This window comes from Manis pentadactyla, chromosome 15, assembly GCF_030020395.1.
Source record: "Manis pentadactyla isolate mManPen7 chromosome 15, mManPen7.hap1, whole genome shotgun sequence".
Taxonomy (NCBI): Eukaryota; Metazoa; Chordata; class Mammalia; order Pholidota; family Manidae; genus Manis; species Manis pentadactyla.
Window position 1 is genome coordinate 18,835,208 of NC_080033.1, and position 14,862 is coordinate 18,850,069.

Genomic DNA, 14,862 nt, shown 5'->3' on the forward strand with positions numbered 1-14,862 from the left:
ATATGTGAAGAATTATGCTTCCTAGTAGTTTAAATTTGCTTTTCTCTTTAGAAGAGTGAAGTTGAGTGATTAGGAGGCCTGAGATTTTCCTTTTCTATGAACTCTCTTCATATTCTTTGCCCATTTTTTTCTTATTGATTTTTAGGAGCTTTTTATATATGTGAAAATTTAACTATTTGTTATATTATTTTTAGCAGTATGTCACATGTGTTTTGTTTTATTTACAGTATTTAAAAAATGTGAACATAGTTTATTTTTATGACATTACACACAGAAAGACCACCCCAAACCTGAGATTAATTTTTAAAATACTCCTCCACAAGAAATAACTAATGTTGGTGAGGATGTGGAGAAAAGGAAACCCTCGTACACTGCTGGTGGGGCTGCAAATTGGTGTAGTCACTATGGAAATCAGTATGGAGGTTTCTCCAAAAATTAAAACTAAAACTAAAAATACGATATGATCTAGCAATTCCACTTCTGGGAATTTACTGGAAGAAAACAAAATCACTAATCTGAAAAGACATATGCACTTCTATGTTTATCACAGCATTATTTACAATAGCCAAAATATGGAAACCACCTAAATGTCTATCAATAGATACATGGATAAAAAAGATATAGTATATATATATATATATATATATATATATATATATATATATATATACAAAGGAATTTGACTCAACCATACATAAGAAGGAAATCTTGCCATTTGGGACAGTGTGGATGGATCTAGAGGGTATTATGCTAAGTGAAATAAGTCAGAGAAAGGCAAATGCTATATGATCTCACTTATATGTGGAACTTGAAAACCAAAACAAATGAACAAACAAACAAAACTGAAATAGACTCAAACACAGAGAATGACTGGTGGTTACAATAGGGGAGGGGAGAAGGGGATAAGTAAAATAGATGAAGGGGAAAAAACTAGAATGTTTGACATCTTGATCTGGGTGATGGTTACCTAAGTGTATGCACATGCCAAACTTCATCAAGCTGTACACTATGATCTGTGCATCTTATTATATGTACCTCAATTTAAAAAAATTTTTAAAGGAAACCAAAGCTCCTCCATACTTAAAGTAGTTCATGGTTTCCATGCTTTATGTTTAGTGCTTTGCACCATTTGGAATGGATCCTGATTTGAGACGATGGCTCTATGTCTTATGCTCCTCTACAGCACAGCTTCCTGAGACAGTGTCTAAAACCTCGTAGATACTCAACAAACATTTGTTGAGTGAATGAAAAAATTAGCACTCAGGTATGCCAAACATCATTTCCTAAAACCATTCTTTTCTGTTGCCTGTGCTTTATTGCATCTCAGAGACCTGTGTACTGCCTGCTCCAACATGGCAGCTCGTGTGCAAGCCAGGAAGGCAATTGAGAAAGTTTGTTGACAAGACGGAAGTCACAGTCTTTTGTAACCTAACCAGGGAAATGACATCCCATCACCTTTGCCAAGAAGCGGTGCTGTAGAGGAGCACAAGACATAGAGCCAGAGGAAGGGTAGTGTATTAGTTATGTATTGCTACATAACAACTATTGGTTAGAAGTAAGTCACAAAGACCCACGTTCAAGGAAGGAAATTACATAAGGGCCTGCTGCCCATTTCCTGTATTTCTCAGAACATTTCCCATAGAACAATATGCATTGACATTTCTCAGAGGGTGAGGAAATTACCGGCAGCCTGTCTCCAGGCAAGGCCTCTGGCAAAGAAGACCACCAGGGCTCTAGTCGCAGCTATCTGCAATACTGCCGTCTCCATGGTGGTCACCTAACTAGCCTTGCTGAATCCTTTTTATAATGTGGGGTGGTAACTAGAGTATGCCTAGCTCCAGAATGTAGAAAACATCCTCTTCTGTGCCTGGACCTAAAACACCACTGCAGGTGTGAACCCGAAAGTCCTGGGAAAATGCTCTTCCCTCCAGCATTTGAGAATGAAAACAGGTCCCCTTTTCTTGGTGTGCAGTGATTGGTTCGGGTTTAGAGAATTGTCACTTAAAATGCAACACGTGAAGACAAAAGGAATGGCGGGGGGTGGGGGCGGCAACCTTTGAGGGGAAGACAACTTCTATTGTCACATAAGTGGGTGGATGTGGGAGCAGAGGGGTGGGGGCAAGGAGATCAGGCAGAAGTACCCACATGGCCCTAACTTTCACCATTCTGCTTCAAAATGTTCTTCTTCCAACAAAATGCAGCTCAGAAATCCACTTCTGCTGCTCTGGCCCTCTGGCCTACTCCAATCAAGAATTCCTCGGTCAATGGTACTGGGCAAGACTTGAGATTCCAACACTGAAAAGCATAAATGTCTTCCGACCTGCAGATCCTGGTCCAGAACTGCCAGAAAAGGAGAGGCAGAAGCTCAGAGGAGAAAAAGCACATGACTTGAAGGAAACAGTTCTTCCTGCCACAGGAAGAGCCAGCACATCCTGAGGAAGCCACATGGTCTGCACGGCCTGAGCTCTGCCTGGCCCAGAGGAAGAGTATGTGAATTTGCAACATTCAAGGGTGGAGCATGTGTCTGAGGCTTTACCTGATTCAGACACAATCTGACACAGGCTCCAGGGGAGACTGATAGGGGTGACAAAATGAGTCAGTATCCCCAAATAGGCTCAGCAAACACAGGCACAGACACCCAGGGAAGAAGCCAGCGGGCCAGTGTGGTGCTGACATACCTCCTTCATTTAGACCCAAGCTGGCACACTCTGGTGAGAACCCTGGTGTATGGGGACAGTGAGGGCACATGCTTAGCCTGTGACTGGGGATTCTGGTAAAGAAATGACAGGTGGGTAGCCAGAGGAAGGGCAGTGTATTAGTTATGTATTGCTGCATAACAATTATCCCAAAATTTAGTGACTTAGAACAACACCCACTTATCCCCCAGTGTCTGTGGTCAGGAGTCCTGGCACAGCTAAGCTGGGTTCCCTGCTGAGGGGGTTTTCTGAGGCTGCAATCAAGGTGCCAGCCTGGACTGGTGTCCCATCTCATTGCGTCTCCAGGAAGGAGCCCCTCCCAGGTTCATTCCTCTTCTCACAGGCCATTGGACCGAGAACCTCCGTTCTTAGCTAGCTGTTGGTCAGAGGCTGCCCTCAGGTGCTCCTCTCCAACATGGCAGCTGGAACCCTCAAAGTGCGCAAGTCACGGAGGCCACTGAGAGTCCACTAGCAAGACAGAAGTCACGATCTTTGGTAATCCAGTCATGGAAGTGCATCCCACCACCCCTGCCATATTCTGTTGGTTAGAATCAAAGTCAGGACCACACTCAAGGAGAGAAATTACACAGGGCACCTATGACAGGAGGTGGAGGTCACAGGAGGTCCTCTTAGAAGTCTGCCTCCGACAGTGGGGAAGAACCTGCCGAAAAATATCTGAAATGACACTTCTTTCTGGATCTAGACTGCTCTTGAGAGCTATTTAAGAGCCCCTTTAAATGAATTAAATGGCAAAGAACAGAAGTTGTAAAAATGCCAATCTTTCTAAAAATTTTAAGGCTAATTTCCTAATAGCATTGAACTTAATTTCTAATGAGATTGCCTTTTGAAAAAATAGTAATAATGAAAAATAGGTAACTCACCTGTAATTAAGCAAAACCAGAGGTTCCTCACCTCCACCGCTACCCCCCCACCACAGTTTCAGCGTACTGTCCTTGGAGAGAGTGTGAGAGTGTTCCAGTTACCTACGGCTGCACACCCAATCACCCCAAACCTTAATGGCTTAAAACAACACTTATTTGTTCACAATCTGCACCTTGGACAGGGCTCGGTAGAAGCAGCTCCACTGGGAATCAGCTGGGGTGGCTGGAAGACGGGGAGCTGGGATCTTCCGAAGGGTCTCTCACTCACATGTCTACAGTTGATGCTGGCTCTCAGCTGGGGCTGGGGCCAGGACACCCATAGGTGGCCCTTCTGTGTGGCTGCTTGGGCTTCCTCACAGCGTGCTGCCTGCCCTCCAAGGATGAGCATCCTGACAGAGAAAGCCAGGCAGGTATGTCACCTTTTATGACGTAGCCTTGAAAGTCACCTACATCACTCCCAGATCCCTCAGATCTGCTTGATTCTAGGGGAGTGAGCATGGATCCCGTATCTTCATGGAGGAGTGTCAAGGTCACATTGTTAGGGCACATGGGCAGGAGTTATCTTGGGGAAATACAGACTGCTACAGAAAGAAAACTGGCCCTCTGCCCCATCCCTGAGCTTGCACATTCGTCAGTGCCACCAGACATCATAAGGTGAAAAGAGGTGTGCACTCTTGAAGAAATAAGGAAGCAGGGACAATGTTGATGAATGGGAAGAGCCCTTTCTGCATCTCCTCCCATCGGGGCAGGAGGCAGGGAATGAGTCCATCTGCCTGGGCCAGAGGAGGGACGTTGTGCGGGGTCACTGGGCTTCTCATCTGACCTGTTATTGTAAAGCCCATAAAACTGTATTCTGTTCTATTGCCTCAAAACAAATTGCCACAAATTTGACAGCTTAAGCCATGTATTCACATTTATTATCCAGGTAGGGTTGGCTGGGCTCTGCTTAGGTAATTACAAGGTTGAAATGAAGGTGTCAGGGGCTGAGCTCTGGGGAAGAATGGGTAAATACGCTAGAAATTAAATCTATTGTGGGAGGGGGCTTCCACCATCAGTTCTTCTCTGTGGGTGCTGTGGTGCTGTGGGAGGTTTTGACCAGCAGAGGGTGCAGGAACCACCCGTCGCACGGGACCATTGCCACTGTTCAGCTCCTTTCTGCGACAGTGGCCGGGTACCGGCAGCTTCAGCATTGCCTGGGAACTTGTCAGAAAAACAGCATCTCAGACCCCAAACCCAGACCTCTTGGATCAAAATCTGTGTTTTTCATGTTTTGTCAAGATCTCTGGGTAATTCGTGTGCACGATAAAGTTTGAGGGGCACTCCTGCTCAGCTGCAGGTAGAATCACCCCCGGGAGCCCCGAAGCAGGCCTGTTTCCCGGCGGCAGCTCCCTACTGCTGGGGAAGGAGAAAAGTGTTGGATCCTTTCAGAACTCGGTCTTAGGGGTGCAACACAAATCGAGTGAGGACAGAGGGAGGCCAGTTCCCTGACCCCTGCAGGATGGATTTATTCAAAAAGGAAATAATAGAAAAATACTCAGCGTGCACAAGTTTTGTGAAGAAATGCAGGAAAACCACAGAACGTGCCAAAGGCCGAGGAAGAGCGCCCTTGGGAGGGGGCAGTACACGCGGCAGGAGGAGATCCCCAACCTTGGGATCAGCTGTGAGCCAGGGAGCAAGGGAAGCCTTCGGGGGGCGCTGACCCATCGCGGCGGGGACTTAAAGAGGACACTCCTGTTGGGCATCTGGACCCTGAAGAAATGACCAGAGGAGCAGATGGGTCGGAAAGGCTGCGGGAAGGGAAGAGGAAGAAACAAGTTGGCGACGACGCGCTGGAAGCAAACGCCCCGTAGCCGCCGCCCTTCTTCGTGTGCTTCCGGCCTTCGATTCTTTCCTTGGGGAATTAAAAAAATCTGGCCCCTGCTCTCTTTCTGTTAGCATTTTATGATGTATCTTTGACCTTCGTTTTGCTCTTCATCACCTGGTGGAATTTTGTTTTAGGCAGTTTCCTTGTTACCAGCATCTCTCTGGACTTTGCATTTTGACCCATTCTCTAGGTCTGCTTTTCAGTCGGGAGTTTCGCGCATATACATGAAAATATGTTCATTCCATATTGTAAAGTAAAACGTAACAGGGTCCAAAGCAGCCTATTTAGTGTCAGTTCACATATGTAGGATAAAATCCCAAGTTGTGTGTGTGCGTGTGTCAACATACGTACATCTATCAAAAACGGCTTCTGTTTTTCTTTTTGCTTATGTATTTTTTTAATGAAGATGCTGTCATACACAAGAAGAATTAAAGTTTTTTTTTATAAGAGTCGAATAATTTTCAGCCAGCTTATAAGGACAATGGGGGCAGCCTAAACTCTTGATGGAAGAACTACTAAGAAAAATAAACCTATGATTACCCCTGATTTCTGAGTCAGAGGAATAAAACTACCAATTATTAGGAGCTGAGCTGTGCTGTGGTGCAGTTCCACACCACCTGGGGGGAGACACGGAAAAGGGCATAAAGCCCCACCCTTGGAGATTTTCTGGAATGCAAGTCCCCAGACCTCAGGGGCCTCCCGGTTATAGTGAAGGTAGGGCAAATGCGAGAAGGTGAATTCATATTTAAAGTGCTGTAAAGACCCAGGTTGAGCACCAACTCCTCAGACAGAAATTCTAGGCCCCCAGCCCCTTGCCTGGTGATGGTGCTCCCTCCAGATGATACCATGGCACCTTCCTCCCTCCACCGTGGGCTCCTCCAGAGCAGGAAGTTTGTGATTCTCCCTTGCAGAGTGTTTGCTCAGCGAGGCACCCTACCCCACTGCTAAGTGATCTGGGCAGACTCTGGTGCTGGCAGAACCCCTTGAGTTGAACAAAAAGAAAGAAGATGCCTGGAGGGCAGAGGAACTTGACTGTGTTAGGAGAGACTTGTAAAAATATTTATTTTTCCCCATTTCTATCGCGCTTTCCAGTCCCAATGCACTTTTCCTGGGATTATTCCATTTTGTAACACCCATCTGTGTTAGAGTAGAATAGGTTGGCTGGACAGATGTGGACAGCTGAAGAACTGAGAGGGAAACGGGTATGCTGAAATTCGCAAGATGAGCCAGGCAGAGCTAAAACAAGAAATTGCTTTCCTGAATTTCCTCATTTTCCAAGTGCTGTAATCCAGGATGCGGCAATATCCAACTTCTGATCCATTTGGGGGCATTTCTGGGGATTTTGTCATTGTTCTTCCTTCTGCATTCTCCTCCTCCAAGTTGAGGGCCTGTTTTGTCATTCTGGAATTCTCAGTCAATTTCCTAACAAATGTCCACTGACTTCCCTGCTTTCTAATTTTCGACAGAAGATTCACTAGGTATGGAGTAAATTCACAGTATGTGCTAGCAATAATGATTATTTTTTTATATGTCTCTTGAATGCAGGGAAGTTATTTCCTGTTATATGTCCAGCAGCTTAACAAAATATCTGTGGAATGAATCACGAATGAAGTAAAGGGCTTTGGGAAATTAAATCTGAGGGAGGAAACTGATGAAGAAAGACTGAGCATCAGCAAGGAGGTGTGGTGGTGGGACACGGACCTAACCTCGGAACCAAAAACTTGGAAAGACGGTATAGGTAGAAGTACTGTCAGCAGCACCGGCAGAGAGTTGGGTTTATCTTCTCAAATAATGTCCAGCTCTCCTGTATCTCACTCCCTTTTCCTGCTCCTCTTTTAGGTGCAGAAAAAGGAAGTTAAAGTTGAATATACTTCCTGCTTAAAGAAATGCTGTACCTGTTTTCTGAAGAATTCAGTGAACCTCTGGAATGTTGAGTCTCAGTAAGGGCCTTCCTGCCCCCCTGCTCTCTTCTGTCAAGTGTCCTTACTCCTCTTGCGTAGAAACCCTTCTTCCTGTCTAGGTTCCCAAACAGCTCTCCTCCAAGGCATTTCAGGTCTAGGAGGGATGTGGCATGATGTTCTCTGCCTATAGCCCCAGTGTTTCTGCCCATCGGGAGTTCTGAGGCCCCGGCCCAGGTCCAGACCTTCCTGGGCTGGCCCAGGACTGGTCACCCTTGCCCTTCTCCCCTTGCTTTCCCCCACCATCTCCCACATTCTTCCCTGGCATCCGGCCTTCCCGGGGCCTGTAGTGCTCATGCAGGTTGGTGCTGTGGCTGAGGGACCTGGTGCTCGCTTGGCCCCACCAAGTTAGAGTCTTAGAGTCTGGCAACCATGCTGTAGCAGGCCTCCTGTGCACTCTTGGTCAACACTCAGGGCCTCACAAGGGCCAGGCAAAGGCAGGTGAAGAGGCCACCACCAGGGGCCCCTTGGGCCTGGCAACAGGCAGGCTTTGGGGAGAGAATGGTGGTCATAGGGGGTGCTTCAGGACCAGCATCCAGGGAACAGGAAAGCTTGAACAGAAAGAGTGTTTCTCCACTCTTACAACACAAGGGAAGAAACATTCAGGAGTGTGTGGATGAAAAGAAAGAGGACTATGACTGGGTTAAGTTGAGGCTAGCTTGGGGGGTGGGTCCCAGGAAAGTGAAGAGTCCCTAAGGGCCCGAATATCCCTTTTGTTGCCCCGGGGCATTTAAAATCTCCTGTTTCATCAAGGCCCAAGGCTCTGCCGTCAGCTGTCTTGGATCACAGCACGGTGAACACAGTACAGTTTACATATTTCTTTCTGGAAGAATCTTCAAGTTCTCCTGTGACTCTCACTGAGTCTCAGTAGCAGTTCATGGCCACGTAGACATGGTGCAGCAATAGAGAAGCAAGGAGATAGTGCAGTGTCACCCACTCTGAAAGGCATCACCATAGTTATAATCTTCTTAAGTGCTATATTTTCATGTGCCTTCCAAACTCTATGTCCACAGTATATATACAATGTAGTATTAAATAGGTTCACTTTTAGGGTTCCCAGACCCAATTTCCACTTGGGGCTGTTCCTTCCCTCAACCCCCCGTCAGGCAATTCTTGGACAGCAGCAGGATGTCCAAGAATTCAACTCAATTCTGACACTGTCTACCCAGAGATAACATCAGGTCCCACAGGTAAGGGCTGTCCTGCAAGACTGCCCCCCACGCCCTGCTTCAGATGCCAGCCAGTCGCAACCCCAGGCTGTCACCAGCACCTCAGATGAACTTGCTATAGACGTCCAACCACCTCCTCCTTAGGTTCGATTATTTGCTTGAAGAGCTCACAGAACTCAAATAAATATCACATACATTAACCAGTTTATTAAAGGATACTGTAAAGGATACAAATCAACGGCCAGAAGAAGAGATACATAGGGTGAGGTCCCGAGCAAAGGAGCCTCTCTCCTCGAGGAGCTTGGGGCCTGGCTCCGTGGCACATGAAAGCATTCTGGTTTCCCAAGCATGGGAACAAAAAAAAGGCCAAAAAAGCATCTCTCTTGGGTTTTTATGGAGGTCTCATTACACAGTTGTGATTGACCAAGTCATCGGTCATTGGCTGATTCAGCCTCCAGCCCCTCTCCCATTCACAAGGCCAGAGGTGGGACTGAGAGGTCTGACTCTGTGCTCGTGCAGTTGTGCAGTTGGCCCTCCTGGCAACCAGCTCCTGCCCTTGGGTGGGGTCCAAAAGTCTTCTTCATTAATAACGAGACATCTATTTGACTTTATGGCTCTGAAGCTGTTTTCAGATGTGAATGAAGACCAGATATATCTGGTCATTGAGATGACCAAACATATATTTCTTATAAATCATCTCACAGGTATCAAAAAACATTTCAACACTTGAACACCTCCTGCCCTCCAGCCAGTTCCTATAAGCAATCATTTTCATCTTTTAGCTCTTCTGACATTGCTGTGGTTGTTGAGTAATTTGCATATCCTGATATATTTTTTGCACTTGAAAGGGAAAAATTCTGAGATGTCCTAAATTAACTGACTTAAGGGCCAGAGAAGAGGGAGAGAAACTAGGAAAGGTCATCAGTCAATAGCAGCAAGCCATAGCTAACCAGAGACTCCACGTTCCTGGCTGAAGTCATTTCAGCAAGCATCTAGAAGGTCCCCAGAACCATGGCATCTCCCTTGCACATGACCAGTGTCTGACCATCATCAACAACCAATCCATGAGCCTTCTCTATGGACCAACCACCTACCTTGGACTTCCCCTGCTTCGAATTAGCCCACCTTCCTTTATCTGTAGCCAGTGTAGATTTCAAGAACTTTCTTTCCCTGAGACCAGCTCATAAGTGTGCCCTGCTTTTTGAGTCTGGTGGACAAGTTGTTTCTGTTAACTGGTCTTGCTGCTCGTGATGTAGAAGCTTCCTGTCCCAGGACTCAGTCCTTTGTCTGGCTGCCTCTGTAAGGGCTCAGTAAACCCTTTTATTTCAGAGATCTCTTGGTCTCTAGAGTTTTTGATTTGTCACATTTTAATCACTGTTCTGGAAGGCTATATACAATAAAATGCATCTTCTTTTTTGTTACTTGCTTTTTTAATACATTAATTCCACACGTTTATCAAGTGTCTATCATGCCCTAAGTGCATTACAAATAAGTCTTTTAAACATTGGCCTAGCATTTTCACACTGGCATATTGGCGGGGAAAGTAAAACAATTCATCAAAGTGTCCTGTTAATAATATACTATAAATATCACACAAAATGCCTTTTCCCTTTGTCTCCTTGTAAACTGTGCTGCACTGAATGTTCCTGTATAAAAATGTTTAAGTATTTCTGTCACTCGGAATCTTCGAATTTAAAGTATTGGACCTAACTTTTGATCAAAGTTACCTATATAGAAAAGGGAAAACAATTCAACAAGCAGCTGCTCTCTTATCCTTGGTTCTACTCTCAGATCTGCCACTCTCTTTTAGCCAATATACTTCATGTTTCAAATAGTAAGTATATAGTCTTGATTTTTGAGTTTTATATATTACCCATTTACTTTCCACTAGATGATGACTAATTAGCTCCTAGCACTCTTCTCCCACACAGTTTCCTTCCCCTCCACCCATCCTCCCAGTTATTTCACGATTTTTATTAAATCAATGCTCAGTGATTCTGTTATGATGAGGAAAATGTTAGTCAGAGCTGAGCTATGCAGTGTGCTATAATTTACATTTGTTCTCATGCAACCTTTCTGTTTTCCTTTACAAGTGGAGCTAGAATTTGCCTTTTTTTCCCCTTGTAAATAATGTAACTTCTGATATCTCTGTTCTTCTGCTCCAATCTGGACAGACTGCTCTTTAAGCCAGTTGCCCTATTCTTATGCTGGACTTCCCTTCATTGCTGTGCTATGTTTTTTTCCTCCATTTTCTCTGTCTTGGTTTATGTCCTCATTTTTTGTTTTTGTTTTGTTTTGGTGGAGATCTCTTCCAGAAGCTTCCTGAGGAAGAGTGCTTGGGAGGCTGTTTTTCGAGACTTTGTATGTCTGAAAATGCCTATGCTGTTTCTAGGTGATTGGTAGTTTGATAGAAGTCTTGGTTAAATAGCTTTTAAAGCTATAATTTTCCTTCCAGTTTTTATATATGACATTTTAATTATTGCTAGTTCTGTATACTTTCTAATTTCTGGTATGGTTTCTTCTTTGGCTCATGAATTATATAGAAGTGTATTTCTTAATTTCCAAACATGAGTTTCTCTAGTAATCTTTCAGTAATTGATTTATGACTTAATTTTATGGTGATCAGAGAATGCATTTGTTTGCAGTTAAAACCTTTAACAACGCATTGACACTTTTTTTATGGCCTAGGGTGTGATGAAATTCTATAAATATTCTGTGTGTGCTTCAAAGATGGCATATTCTTTCCTTATCAGGTACAGTTTGTTCATTAGTGCATCCAAAATTAGAACTGTTCTATTTTCCAGGTGAATTGAATTTTTATATTGTTAGGTCAAGGCTGTCTTTACCTTTAAAAATGTTTGCTTTTAGCAGACTCACAGACTCCGAGGAGAAGGGACTAACGGTTACCAAAGGGAAGGGGGTAGGGAGGGCTTGTGGGGAGGGAGGGAGAGGGGATTAAGGGGCATTATGATTAGCTCCCACAGTATAGGTAGGTCACAGGGAAGGCAGTACAGCATGGAGAAGACAAGTAGTGACTCTATAGCATCTTACTGCGTGGGTGGACAGTGACTGCAATGGGGTGTGGGGGGACTTGATAATATGGGTGAATGTTGTAACCACTGTGTTGCTCATGTGAAACCTTCATAAGATTGTATAGCAATGATACCTTAATTTTAAAAAAATGATTTACAGAAAAAATGTTGCTTTTTAAAAATCTTTGCTATCTGATGTATTATGGCTACACTACCTTTCTTTTTTTAGTTAGTGCTTTCCTGATACATCTTTTCCCATCCTTTCACTTTCAACCTTTCCTTATCCTTTTTTGTCAGTTATTTGTCTTGTGAAGATCATGCCACTAGATTTATTTCTTGTCTACTTCGGCAATGTTTGTCTTTATATAGAAGGCTTTGTACTTGTATTATAATAATCAAAGTACTTGCTATATTTCAGCCATAATATTTTGTGCACTTTCTCTTTGTCTCACTTTCCCATTGCTTCTTATTTCACCTCTTTTGCCTTATTTTGGATTGAGGGGTTTTCTCTGTTTTCTTCCCTCTCTTAACAAATGACATACACCTTCTTTCTATTATTTTCGAGGCATGTTTATTTAGTGTTTCAAAGTCTCTTACCAGTACCTTTATCCTCTTTGAAAAACATGAGGACTTGAGGACACTTTAATTCCACTTGTCCATCCTGATTTTTAGGCTATAATTTTTGTGTATTTTTAGTTCTGGTCCATTTTTTTAACCTGAAAAAAAAATTATTGTTGTAGACTGTCACTGTCCATTCAGATTTGCCCACATATTTATCACTTTTATTGCTCATTATTGCATCTTGGATCTCATAGTTTCTCTCTGATATTGCTTCTTTATGTGGACCTAAAGTCTTCCGAATTTCCTTTATAAGGATCTCTTCATAGCAAAGTATTTTAGTTTTTCTTTATCTGAAAGTGTGTTTAATTCATCTCTGTCCTTGCAAGATTGTTGGAAATACTGTTCTGGCTTGACAGTTGTTTTCTCTCAGGGCATGGAAGGTATTCCACTGCTATCTTGTTCTCATTTTTACAATTGAGAAATCAGCAGTAAATCTAATTTTGGTTTCACGTAGTTAATCTATCTTTTATTTCCAGCTTCTTTTAAGACCATCTCATTATCTTTGGTTTTCTCTGGCCTTTAGGTATGCTTTTTTATGACTTATCTTTGAAGAAAATGGAAAAAAAATTATATTGAATGTTTATTTATGTATTGTATGTATATTTATATATTACAATAAAATGAACAAATCTTAGTGTACAGTATTCTTCTTTTTATTTCTTTTCCATTTAATTTATTTCATTCTTTTTACTTTTATTTATTTATTTTATTTCTTATTCTGTGAGTTTTTTCTGGGGCTGTGTTGGGCTCCCCATCCCAGTGGCATTTTTTGTTGAGTATTTGTCCTCAGAAATTGTTTTGCTGTTGCTTTTCTCCTCTTTTCTTTTGAGAGCTTGATTCAGCTCCTGTCATACCTTTTTTTTCTTCAACTGTTTCATGAGAAATGTCAAACACACGGGGAAGTTGATGGAACTGTGTAGTGAGCACCGATGTGCTTACCATCTAGATTCTGCCATTAGCATTTTACTGTACTTGCTCCCGCTTATGTTTTAGTTTCAAAAGTAAGTTGCAGACATCAGGCTGTTACAGGTTGAGTTTGTTCTCCTCCGTCCTTGTCCCTGCAGCAACAAAGAATTGAAATGCAGAGACACAGTAGCAAAGCAGAGTGAACGTTTTATTTGAAGTTGGGAGTGGGCCAGAGTCAAGGTAGACAAAGGCCCTGAACTTGTAGGTGGGAGGCCTATATATTGCATTCCGGTTGAGAGGTACCTCTTTGACTGACAAGGTGGGGTTATTTGATTGACAGGTCTTTCTCTATAGCAGTCCCTCTCAGTAGCATGTCCTTTCCCATGCTGAGGCGTAATTTAGGCAGTTCTTATTTTATTTGATTGAGCCCCTGGTGGGATCTGACTGGGGACAAAATTCTGTCCCTGCAAAGCCTTTGTTGTCTTCACATGGGACTCCTTCCTGGGCAGGGTTTGGGCAGCTTTTTCTTTGAACCTGATCTTCCCCTTTCTGGCTGCTCATGTTTATCTTTCTACATAACATTCCTAACAAGGTCGCTACCCCTAAACACATGAGCTATGTGCTCCCCTTCTCACTACTGATGCCGGGGTTCTTGTTTGCAGAGTTGAAGAATGAACTTAGCAAGCAGTCAAGGTAGGAGAGCCAGGGAGACTTTAATTGAGAGATACAGTAAGAGAACAGACAGAGCTCCTGGTTCACGCCAGGAGGGGACAAGAGAGCCCTCGTGGTGGTGCGCTGTCTCGGAGTTTTATAGGCAATTGAGGATATTTGGGAACATGAAAAAAAGCTTAGAGGTGTAGACTTGTTAAGTGGTCTCTGAATATTAAAATTTAACTTAACACAAGGAAGTTCTTGCTCTGATTTTTCCCTGGGATACCGGTGTCTTGGTCTGACAGCAGATCAAACAGGCTGCCTGCCCAGCCCCCAGGGTGCTGGGCAACGTTTCTGGGGGCTCCTCTCTCCAAGGTCACCCGCACTTTCTAAGTGCATAACCTTTTAGTCTTAAACTTTCTCTCTCCAAACCTTTCAGGGAGCCTCTCCTTCCTGAGGTTGCCTCCTGCACTTCATCTCTCTTTAAGTTACTTTAAATAAAACTTACTCTGCTTCACTCCTGTGTCTCTGCCCTTCAATTCTTTGTTGCAGCGGGGACAAGGCCTGAGGAAATTACACACCTTGACTTTCATTGTATCGGCCACCCTTCCTCCCCAACCGCATCTGGTCTCTCAGAGACCACCCAGGTAAGCCAGAAGTAGAGAGTGCACTTACAGTTTTATATTCTCCTTGCTGGTTTGATGTAATTGCTGAAAGAAAGTGTTTGGCAGTCATTTTATTTGTGAAAATTTTTAACACAAGAATGTCAATGTCAGGAGAGGAGGGGAATGTGGGGGCCGGTGATAGATATGTTGGTTAGCTTGGTTGTGGTGATGGTTTCATGGGTATATACAGATGTCAGTATCAAAGATGAAACTGAATGCTTTAAGTATGTGCAGTTTAGTGTGCATTAATTATGCTTCAACAAAGCTGTTATTTTATTGCTGATGATATATTGCAACTTATTAAAATTTTATTTTGTAGCTATTTATTGAGGTATATAGATATATATACACAGTAAAGTGTATAGATCTTAAACGTACAGCATAATTAATTTTTCATATGCATACCATCACCACTTGTA